General features: G+C 40.1%; 1 non-coding gene across 1 annotated transcript; it reads left to right on the top strand.

Moving 5' to 3' along the window:
• The first annotated feature begins 13,450 nt into the window (after nucleotides 1–13,450).
• On the top strand, nucleotides 13,451–13,549 carry LOC116561603. The gene has a single exon (XR_004273509.1). It is a non-coding gene; the product is annotated as a small nucleolar RNA U13 (small nucleolar RNA).
• Nucleotides 13,550–17,095: the final 3,546 nt, after the last annotated feature.

The raw sequence follows: 17,095 nt of genomic DNA, 5'->3' as shown, positions 1-17,095 counted from the left end.
AACTGAGTGAATGATCAGGAGTGTTTGCAGAGTTAAGCCACAGTGTTATCACGTTTTATTCAAATCTCCTAGTCCAAAAAGGAATACCATGCCCGGTTTCTATCTCAGTGCCAGTGTTTCATTTTGATCAAAATTGCAGTTGCAGAACTGACAGATGAGAGTGAGTGCTTGCAGATGTGAAGACTACAGTGAAATAACGCAGGGACGACACCCGCAAGACTGGGTTAATATCACAATACAAATTCAGTCGGTTTTAGTTTCCTAATTCATTTTTCCTTGAGAGATGATAACTTGTCTTGAATTCCAAATTTATTTCTGAACCAGAGATGTAGAAAGACTGCACATCCCATCTTTGAAGTTTTAGTTCCACTGCTTCTAATTTTGCATTATTGTGGAGTTTAACTTCCTTTCCAGGCTTAAAAAGGGCCATTTGAAAATTGATCATACCTACAAATATAAATCTATTTTAAGATACTTTTGAAGGATGACAAGTTTTTGAACTGTTTTTTCTAGTTACCACATTTGTGAGCAACAGAAGTTAGGAGACTCCAGGAACCGTGTACAATTTAACAACTAGAGCTACAACTCGGCACCTTCAGTTTTCCCAGTTTGCCACTAGAGTTGGAGGTGAGATAAAGTAACAAAAGCCTGCAGCCTTCACAATAGTTGAATCCCCTGAACGATTTCCCTCTCCTCTGCTTCCCCTTGCTTTCGGCATCAGCATCTCTCCGCCCTGACTGTTTAATCCTCTTAGGGTCCCATTCTCTTGGGTTGCCCTGAATCTCTGAGAATAGAGGAAGGAATTGGCTCCGATTGAACCATTTGGCAGGAAGAGCAGGCTGGGCTTGTGATCCGCTTAGGACTCCTGTGCTCAGCACAATGGCATGGAGAGAGAATGGTGGGCTCATAGGCACCAAGCTGGTGGGAGAAAGATGCGGGCACGGGCCTCCCTGTCCCTGCAGGGACACATGCTTCACTTCTGTTCCCAGTGTGCCAGACTGGCCCTGGGGCTGGTGAGTTAGGAGCCTCAGCATGAAAGCTGCTCTGAACATTAGAATAAGATAATATTCTTAAAAGCCTTATTAGAAACTTTCATGGGAGGCTATGGGTTTTAGGCAATAAGGATCTCTCTAGGTATTCCCTTTATTTACTTTACTTCTGATAAGCCAAAGGGCTCTTGAGATCCTCCAGTTTTCAAAAGGTAGGCAGAGCATTTCCAGGACATGTGTCCTTATTACCACAGTGGATGGCAGCTCCTGCCTTCAGAGCCTCAGTGAAGGAAACCCCTGCGGTAAATTAGCCACAGACTCACAGTGCCGGCGCAGCGCGGCTATTCACACCGTGTCACCCATCACGTGTTTCAGCTGCTCTTTCTCTGCTCGCCATGTAATCTCTGAAAAAAAAAATAGAAGCTTTTTTGTGTGCCTGGGGTGGGGGTGGGGACCGGCCTTGCAAATTCCCCTGCACGGATGCAAAGCTGGACCACAGTTGCCAGGGAGTTGTTTCAGCCTCTGTGGAAATTAAGGAGCTCATGGAAGGAGCTTATTCTCCATTTATAGTGAGTTCAAGTGGGACAATAGGTCTGTGTGACTGAGGATTACTCAGCCAGCCACAAAAGCATCAGGACTTTTTAATCTGAAAATCAAAATTGTGCATCTAGTGACCCCACCTCAGAGGAAGACAGAATGCCAGAGGGAAGGAATTTTTTTTTCTACTCTCAGAAAGATGGCAAAACTTTCTCAAGATGTAAATATCACTATTAAGCTTCAGCCAGAGCCTTTTCAGAATCCAGGCTACAGAATAACCTTCCCTCAGGATCCACCAAGGAATGGCGAAGACTGCCCTCAGTGATGACCCTGGCCCATGGTGCAGAGGTGACAGAGGGGTGAGGTGGACTTGGAGGCAGGAAGGACACCCTGCAGAGGGCTCCAGGTGGGTCCGAGAGTCCTCTTCAGGCACACTGGTCCCTTTGAAGACAGTGACAGGGATTAATTTTTCCCACCAGTTGACTTCTGGCCAGTTTTGTTTCTTTCAACTTAAGGGGATTATACTCTGGGGAAGCCAAAATATCAAAGTACTAGTAGAAACAATAATAATAAATTACAGTGCTTCTTAGATGTGTTCTAACACCAACTGCCCATTCTTGCTAACTACTTTGTTGGCTAGCAGCCAGCTGTCCCTAGGTCCCTTTGTATGGGCAAGAGTGCAGTTTCCTATGTCAGGGTGGCGTTCAATCTTACCCATGGCACTTGCACCAGACAGACATTCAGAAAGTCTTGAACTTATTTAGAGACATATTTGCTTTAATGTGTATGGCCTTTAGTGAGCAGGACATGTGGATGCCCCCTCTACATGCTTTGCTAAATGTGCTTTGCTAACCCAGAAGTCTCCAAAGCCATCTCCCCGGGGCTGGAGGATCTAGCACCAAAAAGCAGAAAGAAACTTGTGGGCCTGATCATGGGTGTTCAGAAGTCTGTTTTTACAGAATATAAAGTGTCTGCTCCCTGCCTTAAGAATAAATGTCTGCTAAAAATATATAATAAAAACTTTTAAAACACAATTTTACCTACATAACAAACCTGCACATATACCCCTGAACTTAAAGGAAAAGTAAAAGAATAGGTTAGGTGTCTGCTGAAAAGACCACCAAGGCTGTCATCTAAGGGGCACCGTGGAGGACCCAGAGCAACACGGCAAATGAGTCTTTCTGTGCGAACTCTACCGGAACGCCCTTGGGGGAAGAGATTCTTCTTATGAAATGATGGGTGGGCTCTGAGCCCCCTTACCCCTGTGTCTCTGCAAGAATGACCCCAGGAATTAAATTCCAGAGACTCACAGTGCTCAGCACAATGGCATGGAGAGAGGATGGTGGGCTTGTAGGCACCAGGCTGGTAGGAGAGAGATGTGGGCCCTCTCTGTCCCTACAGGGACACATGCTCCGATCCTGTTCTCCATGTGTCAGGCAGGCCCTGGGACTGGTGAGTTCAGAGCCTCAGCATCAAAGCTGCTCTGAACGTTAGAATACGATGATATTCTTAAAAGCCTTATTAGAAACTTGCATGGCCTTAAGAATAAATGTTTGCTAAAAAAAGATAATAAGAATTTTTAAAACACAAGTTTACCTATATAACAAACCTGCACATGTACCCCTGAACTTAAAGGAAAAGGAAAAGAATAGGTTAGGTGTCTGCTGAAAAGACCAAGGCTGTCTTGTGCCCTAAAGTCATCAGCCTATGCTTCTGCTGTCACCTGGCGGACCCACTGAAGCTGATCGTTACCAGGAAGAGCGCTAAGCTAGGACTATCGCCCTCCGTCTGAACAGTGTCCGCTTCTGGCACCCCACGTGGCTTTGACTGCCACCCTTTGCAAGACCTGCAGAGAGCACACAGGCTGCTGCTGCCTGGTCGGGGACGGCAGGACAGCGGCATTAGTCCGGTCAACTGTCGTGTCCTGTTCCACAAGAACAAAGCTCATGCATTGTCTTCATTGACTCTGATGACGTCCTGGGAGAAAGAGCAAGATAGATACAACTGATTCCATTTTTCATAAAAGCATATAAAATGGTTTAAGTAAGTTTCAACATGATAGAAGCTCCCCACAGTGGTGGTAGAATGATTCCAACCTTCCTCCTTCAGTTTTGTGAGTGTTTTCATTACATTTAGAATGGAATGGATTGAGGTGTACTTGTTTCTCAAATCACAGCACACTACAATTAAGTAATACTATTGTGTCCCAATAAATAAGTCATGTTTGTTCAAATATAAGGAACAAATTTATCTTACTTATTCCAAGAGCTTTTTCACCCTAAAAGCAGCCCGTGCTACAAAGGCAAAGCTGAGATCTCCTTCCTTCCCCTCCCCCTCTCCTCCTCATCTCTACGCCCCTTCTCTGGCTCACCCATGTGCAGATGATTAATCATGACAACTTTCCAATGAGCCCAGAGGAAGGCTCAGAATTCTCAGGGCAGCACCTTAAGCAGCTAGTCCCAGTGCTTGGAGTTCGCCCAAGAAATGACAAATCCACTTTAATATTCTCAACATTTTGACCAGGTGACACATTAACAAGGTTTACAATCAGAAAAATGTAAAAAATTATGATCAAAATCTTCCTCCTACCACATTCTCCAACTACTCTGTTTCCTCCATCTCCAAATTCAGACACAATTAATAAGTCACCATCATTGTTGGTTTCTTGTATATTCTCTCAGAGATTTTCTTTGTGCTTGTACAAGCAAATACAGATATCTATTTCCCCCACCTAAATATTGCCTATACTGTCTGTCTATAGCTAGCATAACGATAAATCTTAGAGATTTCCCTATCAGTACACATAGAAGCCTTGTTCTTTTAGTAGTTGCATTGTGTGACTGCACTATGATATATTCAATCAGTCCCTACAAATGGATATGGCTTGTTTACATTCTTTTGCAGTCACAGTGAGACACATTTGCATTAATGCGTTTGTCCTTTAGTGAGCAGTGCACATGGATGCAGCTGTGCTGAGCTGCCCCTTCAGCGGAGGTCAAATGAGGTAGTAGATAATTTGGTATTAGAGGTATTAGATTATTTTGAATGTATATTATTTCTCATGTATACTGCTATATGTAGGATATTTTCTTACAAGTGGAATTTCTGGGTCAAAGGATAGGTGTATTTATAATCTACTAGGTATCTCCAGATAGTCATCTCAGTGGTTTTACACATGTACAAGCCTTCCAGTTCTGTGTGAAAATGCCCCTTTCCTGACGGCCTGACCATAGCTATTTCATCCAACTTCTTTTCTTTCTGCCAAACTGCTGGATTAGAAGTTGTACCTTCGTGAAATTTTTACTGAGCGTTTATCTTACTATGAGTGAGACTGCACATTTCCTATTATGTTTAAGGTGCATTTTTATTTCCTTGTTTCTGTCATCTTCACTTTTGAACTCATTAATAGATGACAGATAACGTGCTGCAAAGCAGAAGTGGGCTGTTCTGAGGTCACACCCCAGCCCTGTCCGAGCTTGACGTTAGAAGGACGCGCATCACCATGCCAGCACCAGCAGGTAGTACGCACCTGTGGGCCCTGAGGGAGCATGAGCTTCAGCCACAGAGGAGAGGAACGACCTTCTTGGCCCAAGAAACAGCTCAGCACAGATGCAGCGCTCTGCTGGTCCATGGCTTGTAACATGTCTGCATGGCAGGACCCCAGGTCCTGTGACTGGAACATGGGTTTAGACAGCTAGGTTGGAGCAGGGTCTTGAGTGCTGTGGTATAGAGTTGGGCTTTGCTCCGCAGGTTATGGATGACAATGCCAGGTCCTGGGTAGAAAATCAATACCTTAATTACCCCTAACTACTAATGCTGTGTGCACTGCTGTGTGCCCTGGATCTACATTTAAATTTATATTCACAAGCAGCACATATTAAATAATCAGTCACTAAGAAACGTTAGTTGCTGGGGATTCTGGAGAGAGAGACACTGACCGTTGACAGTATTGTGGTCCAAAGTCTCGTGTCTGAGTGGTCCCGCCAGGAGCCAGCTTCGGTCCAGGTCACAGATCCTACTTCACTCTCACATAAGCTGAAAGATGCTGCTTTCTAGAATTGAGATTGGAGAGAAGGGAGGCAGAATCTGCCGTCATCCCAACCTGGGTCTGGTTAGAGGGCAGAGGGGTTGGCTCTAGGGCCCACTTCTTCCCAAAATGGATTCTACAGATTAGTAGAAAAAGGAAAGAGAAGAAAACAAGAGAGAAATTAGGCAAACTGAAGTCTAGAAAAATTTGAGGTTTTCAAATCTCAAGATTTTCATTTCCTAGTTATTCCTCCTCGAGGTGGTACGGTCCAAAATTCATCAGTATTTTCTATTTTCATAGATATTTTGAGCATGTCGCCAAGAAAAGAAATGGGTGTCTTTTAATACACAATCATGCCTCACTTAACAATGGGGATACATTTTGAGGAATACATTATTAGGCGATTTTTGTCATTGTGCAAACATCACAGTGTACTTATCCAAACCTAGACGGTAGAGCCGGTACATCCAGGCTATATCCTATGGCCTGCTATTATTGTTCCTAGGCTACAAACCTGTGCAGCATGTGACTGTACTGAATGCTACAAGCAATTCTTGTGCAAAGGTAGGTATCTGTGTATCTAAATGTAGAACAGGTACAGTAAAAATATGGCATTATAATCTTATGGGACCACTGTCATATATGTGGTCAGTGATTGACCAAAAACATCATTATACAGGATATAATTATATTTCAAACCTACATATAACTTGCTTTTGAATTAAATCATTTGAAAATTATTTATATGTTACATACTTCTTATAAGTGTGAATAGCCCAAGTTGACAGGATTTCGTACTATGAACAGGAAGTTGGGGAGGGCAGGAGGTTCTTTAATATTTCTGAGCCCACGTATTCGTCTGTTGTGCCTGTGACAGAAGTGGGGGAATCCTATGGTCTCTACTTTAGGGGATTTCATGTAGAAATATAGATCTACAGGTGAAAATGAACAGGTTTCATTTACTAAGTCTACTAAGGTCTACTAAGGGTCTACTAAGATCACAGACATTGATTTTATTGTCAAAGATCACAAAAAGAAATCATAAGAAGAAATGTGACAGCGGAGACACACAAGACCATTTAGATAATTCTGACTCACATTTGAACATCCCGACGTGTGTGAACAGGTGTGTGTGTGTGCGTGTATGTTTCTCAATAAGCATAGAGCAGAGAGCTGCTGCTCAGTGGTTCTCTGTACCAGGGTTTCCCCTTCACTGAGCGTTCTTTATTACCCTCTCTTGTCCTAAGGAGACAGATGGTCTCCACACTTGTGCTTTGCCAGAAATCATTACATCGATTCTCGGCAATTCTCAGGGCTCCAAGTCCTCCTGCCTTTCACAGCTGATGGTCATCATCATCAGCTCACCACCTCCCTGGGTGGATGAGTCTGTGAGAAGTTGGCCTTCAATATTAAAGTAATGAATAGGCTTTAATGTGATTCTTAAAAGCCATTCAACCAGGAAGTTTTGGCTTAGATGCAAGAAGCAGCTTTCAGTGAGTTCTCATTTACATATGACTTTCCAACTGCATTCTTTTAGGAACACGGAAATCTAGTGGCTTGCCCAATCATTGAATTTAAACAATTGAATGAAAAACTTTTTCCCCTTGTTAATTTTAGGTACTCTGTACCAGCCAAACAAATATCACTCTTCCTGTGCCTTATAATTTTCTTCAAGGCTGTAACCTCAAGTTATCAGATGAAAAGGAAATTAATGAAACCAAGGACTGGGCTGTGCCATTGCAGTGTGTTCCTTCATGTTTAGCAATCATAGTAATCTACACGTGTTAGCTTATAGAATGCAGACTGCAAACATGTCACTCCATCCTCACGTAACCCCAAAATTATTGATAATGCTCTTTTTTTCAGATGCCAAAACAATCTAATTGAGTTTCCCAGGATTCCATAGCAGCCACTAGTGCCTGTTGTAGGAATCACACCACCCTGAAAGTTTAATCCAGACAGGAACACTGACCCTGCATTTTTCTTGCATATGTTCAATTCCCATTCAAGTACAGTACACTTTTGCACATAATATGCTCTTTTACTAACATCCAGAGCAATAGACGTGAAAAGTTATGCCCATTTTTAGTTGAGAATCTACTAAGATCATTGTTCCCATGGAGCCTTGCACCTGCTTTCCCCTGCCAGTGAGTGCATTTGGTGCTGTCTGCTTTCATTCCAAAGATCTTTCTCCTTTCTTTTATTTTTTTAAGCAAAAAACCCAAACACTCAATTACTTACAACAAAATACAGAAAAAGTTAACATGTAGTCATTTTTTTGTTCTGAGTTTTATTAAAATGGAATATGTAGATGGTAAAGCCGCATCCATCTTTGATACCCAAGTGTAAACTTGCTCACCTCCCCAGAGAACCAGTGTCATGAATTTGGTGAGTGTTCCTCTAATTTATTTTTTTACATTGTAAGTGCATATGTATCCATAAATAATATGTAGGACTGCTTTCTGTGTTTTTAGATTATATAGAAATGGCATCATCCTGGAAAAACCACTTCACTTCCTAAAACTCAATATTATATTTTCAAAATCAATTTATTTTCATTCATATGATCAGCATGTAGCTGAATTTTATTTAAATTTTAACCTTTATTTTTAAATATGAGCTGGATTATTTTTGACTACTAGATATATTTATTTCTGCAATTGTACATCTGTTTTCCATTTATCAGGCTTTTCTTTGAGACAACTTCTTACTTTTATTTATTACATTTGTATGAAGCTAGAAGTTCATGAAAGGTATATTCCTGATCTTGTTTTCATTTCATCCTCGAAGCAACCACTCTGGTCCTATTTTTGTCATCATCCTGAGGCCCTAACTTGTGTGTGATCCTGGGCAAGATTCTGCTTACCCCCTTCTCTTTCCTCATCCAGTTGGCCTTGCTCTGTGGCCAGGGGTTTATTCCACATGCCAGTCATCTTTAATAATGACACTAACCACAGCAGTAATGACACGTGCCATTTATTGAAAGGCTGCTGTAGGTTAGGCAGCATTCCTGGATAACAATAGGCTGTGGATAAACACTAAGTTCTAAACCAATTGCAAAATATACCCAAAAGTTAAATATTTTTTATTTCCCTGTTAGCTAGACTAATATTGTGTTTAGATGGGAAGTAAAAAAATAAATAAATATCCAAATATACTGAGAATCTCTGGTCTATGAGCTTGGGAATACACTTGAAACTGTCATCCCTCAGACAGGATAGAGATGTCATAATAAAGATGTCTTGCTCTTGATTCATGTTCCTTCTGTTACTGTGGTGAGCTCTTGAATTAATCACTTTCAGATTCTTGTCATTGGCAAGGTTCAGCAGTGGATATGATACTCTGAGCTGATAACTCATTAAATGTCCAAACAAACCACCAAATGCACACCAAATCATAGTCATTCTTTCCATCTTTGTTTGCTTAGGATCCAGAACACTCTGGTAAAACCAACCTATTGCTTGTTCAGCTTTGATAAAAACAAAAATTTTCTAACTTCAAGCAAAGAAATGTTTGAGCAGGTTTGTTTGATATAATAACATCTCTTGAATGTGTGGGACTTGAAAGAATTAGAAATGCACAAGCTTGAAATAGTAACTAGCTCCCATTTTTGGAAGATTTTCCCAGAACTACTGGTGAATTGTTCTCTTTTAACATAAACATTTAGTGCTATAAATTTCCTGCTCAGCATTGCTCCAGCTGTGTCCCACAAATTTTCTTATGTTGTATTTTCATTTTCATTCAGCTCAACATATTATTTGAATCTTTTTCCTTGATACTTCCTCTTTAACCCATAGATTATTTAGAAATGTGTTATTTAGTGTGTAAGTGCTTGAAGATATGTCTGCTATTTTTCTGTTATTGGTTTCAACTTTGATTCCACTGTGGCCAGAAAACACAGCCTGTATTACTTCAGTTCTATTGTGTTTGTTAAGATTTATTTTATGGCCCAGGATATCTATCTTGCTGTCTTGGTTCATTTTGTGTTGCTATAACAACATATGGCAGGCTGAGTAATATATAATGAACAGAAATGTGTTGGCTCACAGTTCCGGAGGCTGGAAAGTTCAAGATTGAGGGGGTGGCATATGGTAAGAGCCTTCTTGCTGCATCTTAACATGGCAGAAATCATCACATAGCAGAAGGGCAAAGAAACAGTGAAAGAGAGAGACAAAAAGGGGCCAAACTAATCCTTTCATAAGAAACCCACTCCCATGATAATAGCATTAATCCAATCATGACAATGGGGCCCTCATAACCCAAGTACCTCCCATTAGGCCCCAACCCCTAACACTACTGCATTGGAGATTACGTTTATCAGGCATGGACTTTGGGGAACACATTCCAACCACAGCATATGGTAAATGCTTTGTGAGCATTTGAAAAGAATGTATATTCTATTAAGCGATGTGTTCTATAATCTACTGAGTTATTCTACATATTTTCTGATTTTCTGTCTTGATTGTCTAGCAGTTATTGAGAGAGAGGTGTTGAAGCCTCCAACTACAATAGCAGACTTACCTATTTCTATTTTTGTTTCTGTCAGTTTTTGCCTCACATATTGATACAGAAGCGGGCAGAGAAGTGCTGGGAAGGGAAGGGTATGCTCCCTGGTGAGGGATTTACCCCGGGCCGTGCCCATGGACCTAAGTGAGGACAGGCATTTCTGTTTTCCTGCCTAAATGTTGCCTTTCCTAAGACCACCCTGGCCTGCCACACCCTCATCCTGTGCCTATAAAGACCCGGAGACCCTAGCAGGCAGGAACACAAGCACCTGGACATTGTTCATCAGTGGAAGAATACACAAGTGGCTGGACATCAAGAGGACATCCAAAGGAGCTCACTGGAAGAAGAGCACACAGACAGACACCTGCAGGCCATCGACTGACAGAGTGATGTGGAGTTTGGTTGGGGTAATTAGAGGAGCTGATCCGACTCCAGGGGAAAACCACCTTCCCACTCCATCTCCCTTCTGGGTCCCCCATCTGCTGAAAGCTACTTCAACTCAGTAAAACGATGCACTCATTCTCCAAGCCTATGTGTCTGATTCTTTTGGTACACCAAGGCAAGAAACCCCAGGATACAGAAAGCCATCTGTCCTTGTGAGAAGGCAGGGTGTCTAATTCAGTTGACTGACACAAGCAACCTACAGATGGCTAAACTAAAAGAGCACCCTGTAACACACACCCACTGGGGCTTCAGGACCTGTAAACTTTTACCCCTAGGCACTGCAGTGGGGACAGAGCTCCACAATGTGCCAATCTGCTTGTTCCCCTTAGGGGTTTGAGCAGGGCACCAAAGAAGTGAAAGAAGTGAGCCACAACCCCCTTAGAGGCCCTGTGAGTGGGACAAGGGAACTTTTTTCATTTCAGTATGTTGTAGCTCTGTTGCTTAATGCATAATTGTTTAGGATTGCTATGTCCTCTTTGTGGATTGACCTTTTGTCATTATATAATGTCCTTCTCTATACCTGGTGATTATCTATACTCTGAAGCATACTTTTTCTGATTTATAAAAAGAATTGCTGTTTTCTTTCAATTAGTGTTTTATGGTGTATCTTTTTCAAGCTTTCATTTTTAACCTACTTACATTGCTATGATTGAAGAGAGTTATTTTTAGACAATAGATAGTTGGGACATATTTTAAATCCACTTTGGCAATCTCTGTCATATAACTGGCAAATTTACATCACTTACATTTGTTGTGACTACTGATATGTTAAACTACAAGTCTGATTTTTAACTTTCTTTGTGTTTTCTGTTTTTTAATTTTTCTTCTCTTCTTTTTTCTTGCCCACCTGCAGGCTACTTAATTTTTTTAGAATTCCATTTTTATGTATTTATAGTATTTTTGACTATATCTATGTGCATAGATTTTTAATAATTCCTCTAAGTATGATATATAACTCATTACAGACTATTATATATAACTCATCAAAGATCATTGGTGCTGACATTTTACCAATTTGAGTGAACTGTAAAACCTTACTTCCTTTTAAGTCCCTTTGCCCTCCCCCATTTATAGCATAATTGACTTAAATATTTTCTCTACATACATTCAGAATCATACCAGAAATTTTTGTGTTGTAATTTCAGCTTCAAAGTCAAACATAATTTAGAAAACTTAAAAAAGAAAAAAATTCACTTACAAGCATTTTTTGCCTTTTTCCATGTTTTTTTTATCCTTCCTATTGTTACCAAGATTCTGCTTTTGATTTCCTTTTCAGTTTCAAGAACTTCCATTAGCCATTCTTTTAGGATAGGTCTGCCGGTGACAAATTCTCTTTGTTTTTCTATACCTGAGAGTGAGGTTTGTTTTTTTTTTTTGAGACAGAATTTCACTCTTGTTGCCCAATGGTGCAATCTCGGCTCACTGCAAACTCCACCTCCCAGGTTTAAGTGATTTTCCTGCCTTAGCCTCCTGAATAAATGGGATTAGGGATTACAGGTGTCCACCACCACGCCCGGCTAATTTTTGTATTTTCAGTAAAGACAGGGTTTTATCAGTTTGGCCAGGCTGGTCTCAAACTCTAGACCTTAGGTGACTCACCTGTCTCAGCGTCCCAAAGTTCTAGGATTACAGACGTAAGCCACTGCACCAGCAGAGAGTGAGTTAACTTTTTTTAGTGAGTTCATTTCTAAAGCCTGTTTTGGCTGAATATAGGACTTTATGATCTTCTCTTTTATCACTGGAAAATTGTGCCACATCCTTCTGACTTCCATTATTCCTGATGAGAAATCTATGTCATTTAAATTATGTTTTTTTTTCTCTCTCTCTTGCTGCTTTAAAGATTTTTTGTTTGAATTTAGTTTTCAGAAGCTTTATTATATTGTGTCTTGGCAACTATGGCTTTGGGTTTTTATTGTTTGTGATTCGCTCAGCTTCTTGAATCTTTAGGTTTATGTCTTTTGCTGAATTTGGAAAATTTTTCCTCATTACTTATTTGGACAACTTTTCAGCCCCGCTCTTTCTTCTCTTCTTCCCAGGCTTTCATTACATAAATATTAGATATTTTATTATAGTACCACAAATCTCTAAGGCTCTGTTTATTTTTTTCCAAACAAAAGTTTTTTTCTCTGTTGTTAGAATTGGGTAATTTGACTTCTTCTATCTTTGAGTCATCTGATTCTTTCTTCTGTCTTCTTCATTCTTTTGCTGAACTCAGTTACTATATGTTTCAGCTCTAAAATTTCCATTTGTTTCTTCCTCATTTCTTTGTATTTTTTCTATTTCTTTGTAGAGACTTTGTATTTTTTGTTTAAAACATGTTCATAATTTCCTGTCAAAGCATTTTTATAATGGCTTCTGTAAAATCCTTGTTAGATAATTTCAACATCTGTGTCATCTCAGTGTTGCTATATTTTAATTTTTTTCATTCAAGTTGATATTTTCCTGGTTCATTATATGATGAGTGATTTTCATTTGTATCCTGGACATTTTGGATATTCTGTTATAAAATTCTCAATCTTATTTAAATTGTCTGTTATAGCAAGTGTGTGTGTGTGTGTGTGTGTGAGATGTATGTGTATGTGTGTGTGACACACACCCACAGATATATATGCGAATAATATTGTATTACTTCATGCTAATACTGTCATTTCTTTTCTTTCCATGTATAAGTGCCACACCACACTGCTAGTGTGTTTGCTTTGATATTCGGCTCTCTTTTTAAGATAAGAAAAGTGTCTACTTTATTTAACTGTATTTATTTTTTCTATCACAACTTTTTCTTTGTATACATCTAAATTTCCACCTGCCATATATATATATATATATATATATATATACATACATTTTTTTTTGAAACAGAGCCTTCCTCTGTCACTCAGTTTGGGGTGCAGCATCATAATCTCGGTTCACTTCTAGAGGGAGAAGTGATTCTTAAACGTAACCTTAGATTCTTTTGTGGAACATAGGCATATTGGTTTTTCACACTAATGTGTGAGATGTGCCTCCTTCAAGCCTTATTATAGCATTGGCACATTACCCATTGAATGTGAAAAAAAGCAAAATATAACATAACCTTAAAAGCAGAAAACCATAAGGCACAAGGACCATATTAAAATTAAAAATTTTGTCCAGTGAAGGACACCATGGACAAGACAAGCAGGTATAAAAACATAAGAGAGGATATTTGCAATGAATACACTAAAAGAAGAGGCTAATATCTCTGGTAACTAGGAATCTATCAAGAATAAATAAAAAATGACCCAACCAAAAAATACATGACAAGTAATTCATGGAAGAAAGGTCCAAAGGGCTGACAAACATACAAAAAGATATTCAAAATTATTAGTGATTAGAAAACCATACACAAAAATGAAATGAGAAATATCAATTGAAAAAGTGAGAAAATGCAAATATTGCTGAAGATGCAGGACTATAGGAATCTCACGTGTTATTGGTGGAAATATGAACAGGGCAGCCACTTTGAAGATTAATCTGGAAGTACTTAGTCAATCTAAGTATATTTATAACCAATGACCCAGCAACTCCACTAGAAATATATTTTTAGAATATATGCCACTTCTGGGTATTTATTCTAGAAAAATTCTAGCACAGTAAAATAACATGCATTACAACCTGTTATTTGCATATGCATAAGAGGTAAAGTAAGTGTTCATTCCTGGATAAATAGTACAGCAACATGGCTAAATATTAAAAACATAACAGAGTGAAAAAGTAAAAAAATACCATGAGCACAATCCCTTCATGTAAATTAAAAGTGTATGCACACAAAACAACATAGTTTTTTATGAGAAGATATACAAATAATCACACACACATAAAGCACCTTATAATTGTGGCATATGGAGGAGGGAGGAATGGAAGCATGGAATGGGATCCTGTGAAGGCCAGCGATACCATGAGAACTCGAAGCTCTACACCTGAAGTCCCAATCAGACAAAAGAGCTATTATGAGGATGATGGATTAAAATTGTTCTACATGGTTCCTGGAGGACATAACTAGAGTAAGAGGCTAAATATCTAAGGGATAATAGATTTTCACTTGATAAAAAGAAAAGAGGTTTCTTAAATGAAGCAATGAGTTCCTCCATATTGGACATGCACATTTGTTGCTGAACGATCACTTGGTAGATGTTTCGGACCTAAATCTTGTGCACTTTCCAAAAGTCCCTTAACTGCCTCCTTCTGTCCCAAAACACTTCTCACTTCCTGTAGTCATTTCTGCCATGATCCCTGAGCAGATTGGTGTCTGACTTGCGCCCTGGGCTCCAAGGCTTATGTGCCCAAAGGCTAAGCCCATGTGTGTCAAACCACCACTCCTCTTCCAGATCCAAATCAATGTGATCTTATGTCCCTTGGACTTTCACTGAAGAGCCAGTGTTGCTACTGGGAAGTGCGAGGGAAATATCTTGCCTCGTGGTGAATCTTAACTAGTAAGAACTGGGAAAAGGAAGATAGATTAGCAGACAAACTTGCTTTCTTTCTTTCATTTGTGAAATGCCCCCAAAGAAGTCATTAATTTCAACAGCCTCTCAGAGAAATGCTCTGTGTCCCATGGACACACCTGCCAAGCTACCGCTGAGTTTCTTGGTGGCTGTGGTGGGCAGCAGCCAGCACACCCAACTGTGTGGCTCCTCTCATTCCCTTGTCTTGTTTCCACTTGTTTCCTTGTACACACCTCTGGATTTTTACCTCTCAAGTTAAGGGTTAGTGCTTTAATCCCTGCCTCTGGCTCTGCTTTCCAGAAGACCTTGCTGAGGAGCAAAAATGTTGTCTGGTGGACTCAAGCTGGATGTGGTGATCTTTGAGGTCACTTACTTCTCCAGGGGTCTAAGATTCTACAATTGTGACCTCATCTTCTGAACAGCAAGATTTCCCACAGGGCTCCTAATATAATAAGTCTTTTACAAAACTGTGAATATTGGCTATCCACCCCACTTTCCTTACCTCACATCAGATCATCAAGGTCTTCATCCTTTAGATGTCAGGGACCAAGTGAAGCTTTCAATATTTGCCAAGAGCGATCACCAGTATGTTATTAAACGCAGAACTCCAAGTTACTGCAGACCTCCTTTCTGAAGAATGATGAAATTTTTAAGGATCAGTTTTTGGTAAGAATACTTAAATGTGAGCCAAGACAGTGGATGGCTCCATATCCACTGATGACTGATATGTGTGTTTTTGGATAAGCCATTGAACTCTTTGTTTTTGCCATCTGTAAAACTAGATAACATAGTCCTTGCCTAAACATATCATAGAATCATAATGTAGGAGCTAGAAGGCTACTACCTCTGACAGATAGGGCTGAGGAGAGGATTAGATAACTTCCAGAAGGATCTAGAGAAATGCAAGGAGTAAGAAGACAGGGAGCTGGCAAGTCTGTGCTCAGGATTTTTACCTAGAAAAGAACCTGAGTTTGCCTGCACGCAGAGGGTGTGAGACAATGTGTATTAAAATCCAGGATGCTTGACAGATGGTAGGTGTTTACCAAGGGTTAGTTAAATTTGATTCTATGCATTCTTTTTTTACAATAAGGAGGAGAGATAACGTGTATATGATCTTGTTCAGTGAGTGCTGGAATAAATACACAGCCGTGCAGAACCCTAAGGACTGATCATCAGGCCAAGATTCAGAGGATCTTATCCCAACCTTCCGGGGAAATCATGTGGGGAGAACCTCAATGATAAAGATGTTAGAATTTACTTGGAGGAATGCTTATACCATGGTTCTGCTGATAAGAATAGAAGAGTGTCTAGACTTCTGAATGTTTAGCAATGGAACAAACTGTGACTTGCTTTGAAAGAACTTGCTGGTTAAGAGCTGCTGGCTAGACTTCCTAACCGCACAGTGAAGTGGGACAGTGGTCCTGATCTGATGAGGAACTTGGAAGTAAAATAGTTGCTGGGGACAAGATGATTGCAACTTGGGTTTCAGATTCTTATATTTCAGACAACACAAAATAAGATGTAGAGAGACTAGAGAGAGCACACAGGAGGCTAATTATTGAATTCTTGGAGAAGCGGTGATTATGAATTCCCAAAACAGGGCAAAAGCCTTTTTTGCAGGATAATGAGTTTTTTAAGGATTCACTTTTGAAAAGAATATTTAAATGGCGGTCAGGAGACTGGATAGTTTCAGATCCATTGAGACTAATCTGTGTGTTCCTAAGTTAGTCACTGAATTCTTTTTCTATTTTTAAAACCAGACAACATAGTACTTGCCCAAACACATCAGAGAATCATAACATAGAAACTAGAAAGCTGCCCCGTCTGGCAGATGGGACAGAAAAAAGAGGAAACAAATCTAAACAGATGGAATTGTTGTAATAGAATCCCCGCTCCAGAGTGTGGGATGTAGGTCAAGGAAGCTGGGCCTATCTGTTTCACTATCAACCTTGTCTTCCAAAGACAGTAATTCTGGGAAAAGTGGCGACCCTGTCCAAGTGGCACTGTGGTCTTGACTTTTTGTTTAGTTGCTTTCCTTAGAAGCTCATTCATCGGGGATCAAGTGCTCCTGGGTTCTGGCTGCCTTTATTTCCTAACTTCCCTTTCCTGTTCTCCAGGCACCCACACCC

This window comes from Sapajus apella, unplaced genomic scaffold, assembly GCF_009761245.1.
Source record: "Sapajus apella isolate SASKATOON/1434 unplaced genomic scaffold, GSC_monkey_1.0 scaffold29, whole genome shotgun sequence".
Taxonomy (NCBI): Eukaryota; Metazoa; Chordata; class Mammalia; order Primates; family Cebidae; genus Sapajus; species Sapajus apella.
This window is presented reverse-complemented; position numbering and strand designations above follow the sequence as displayed.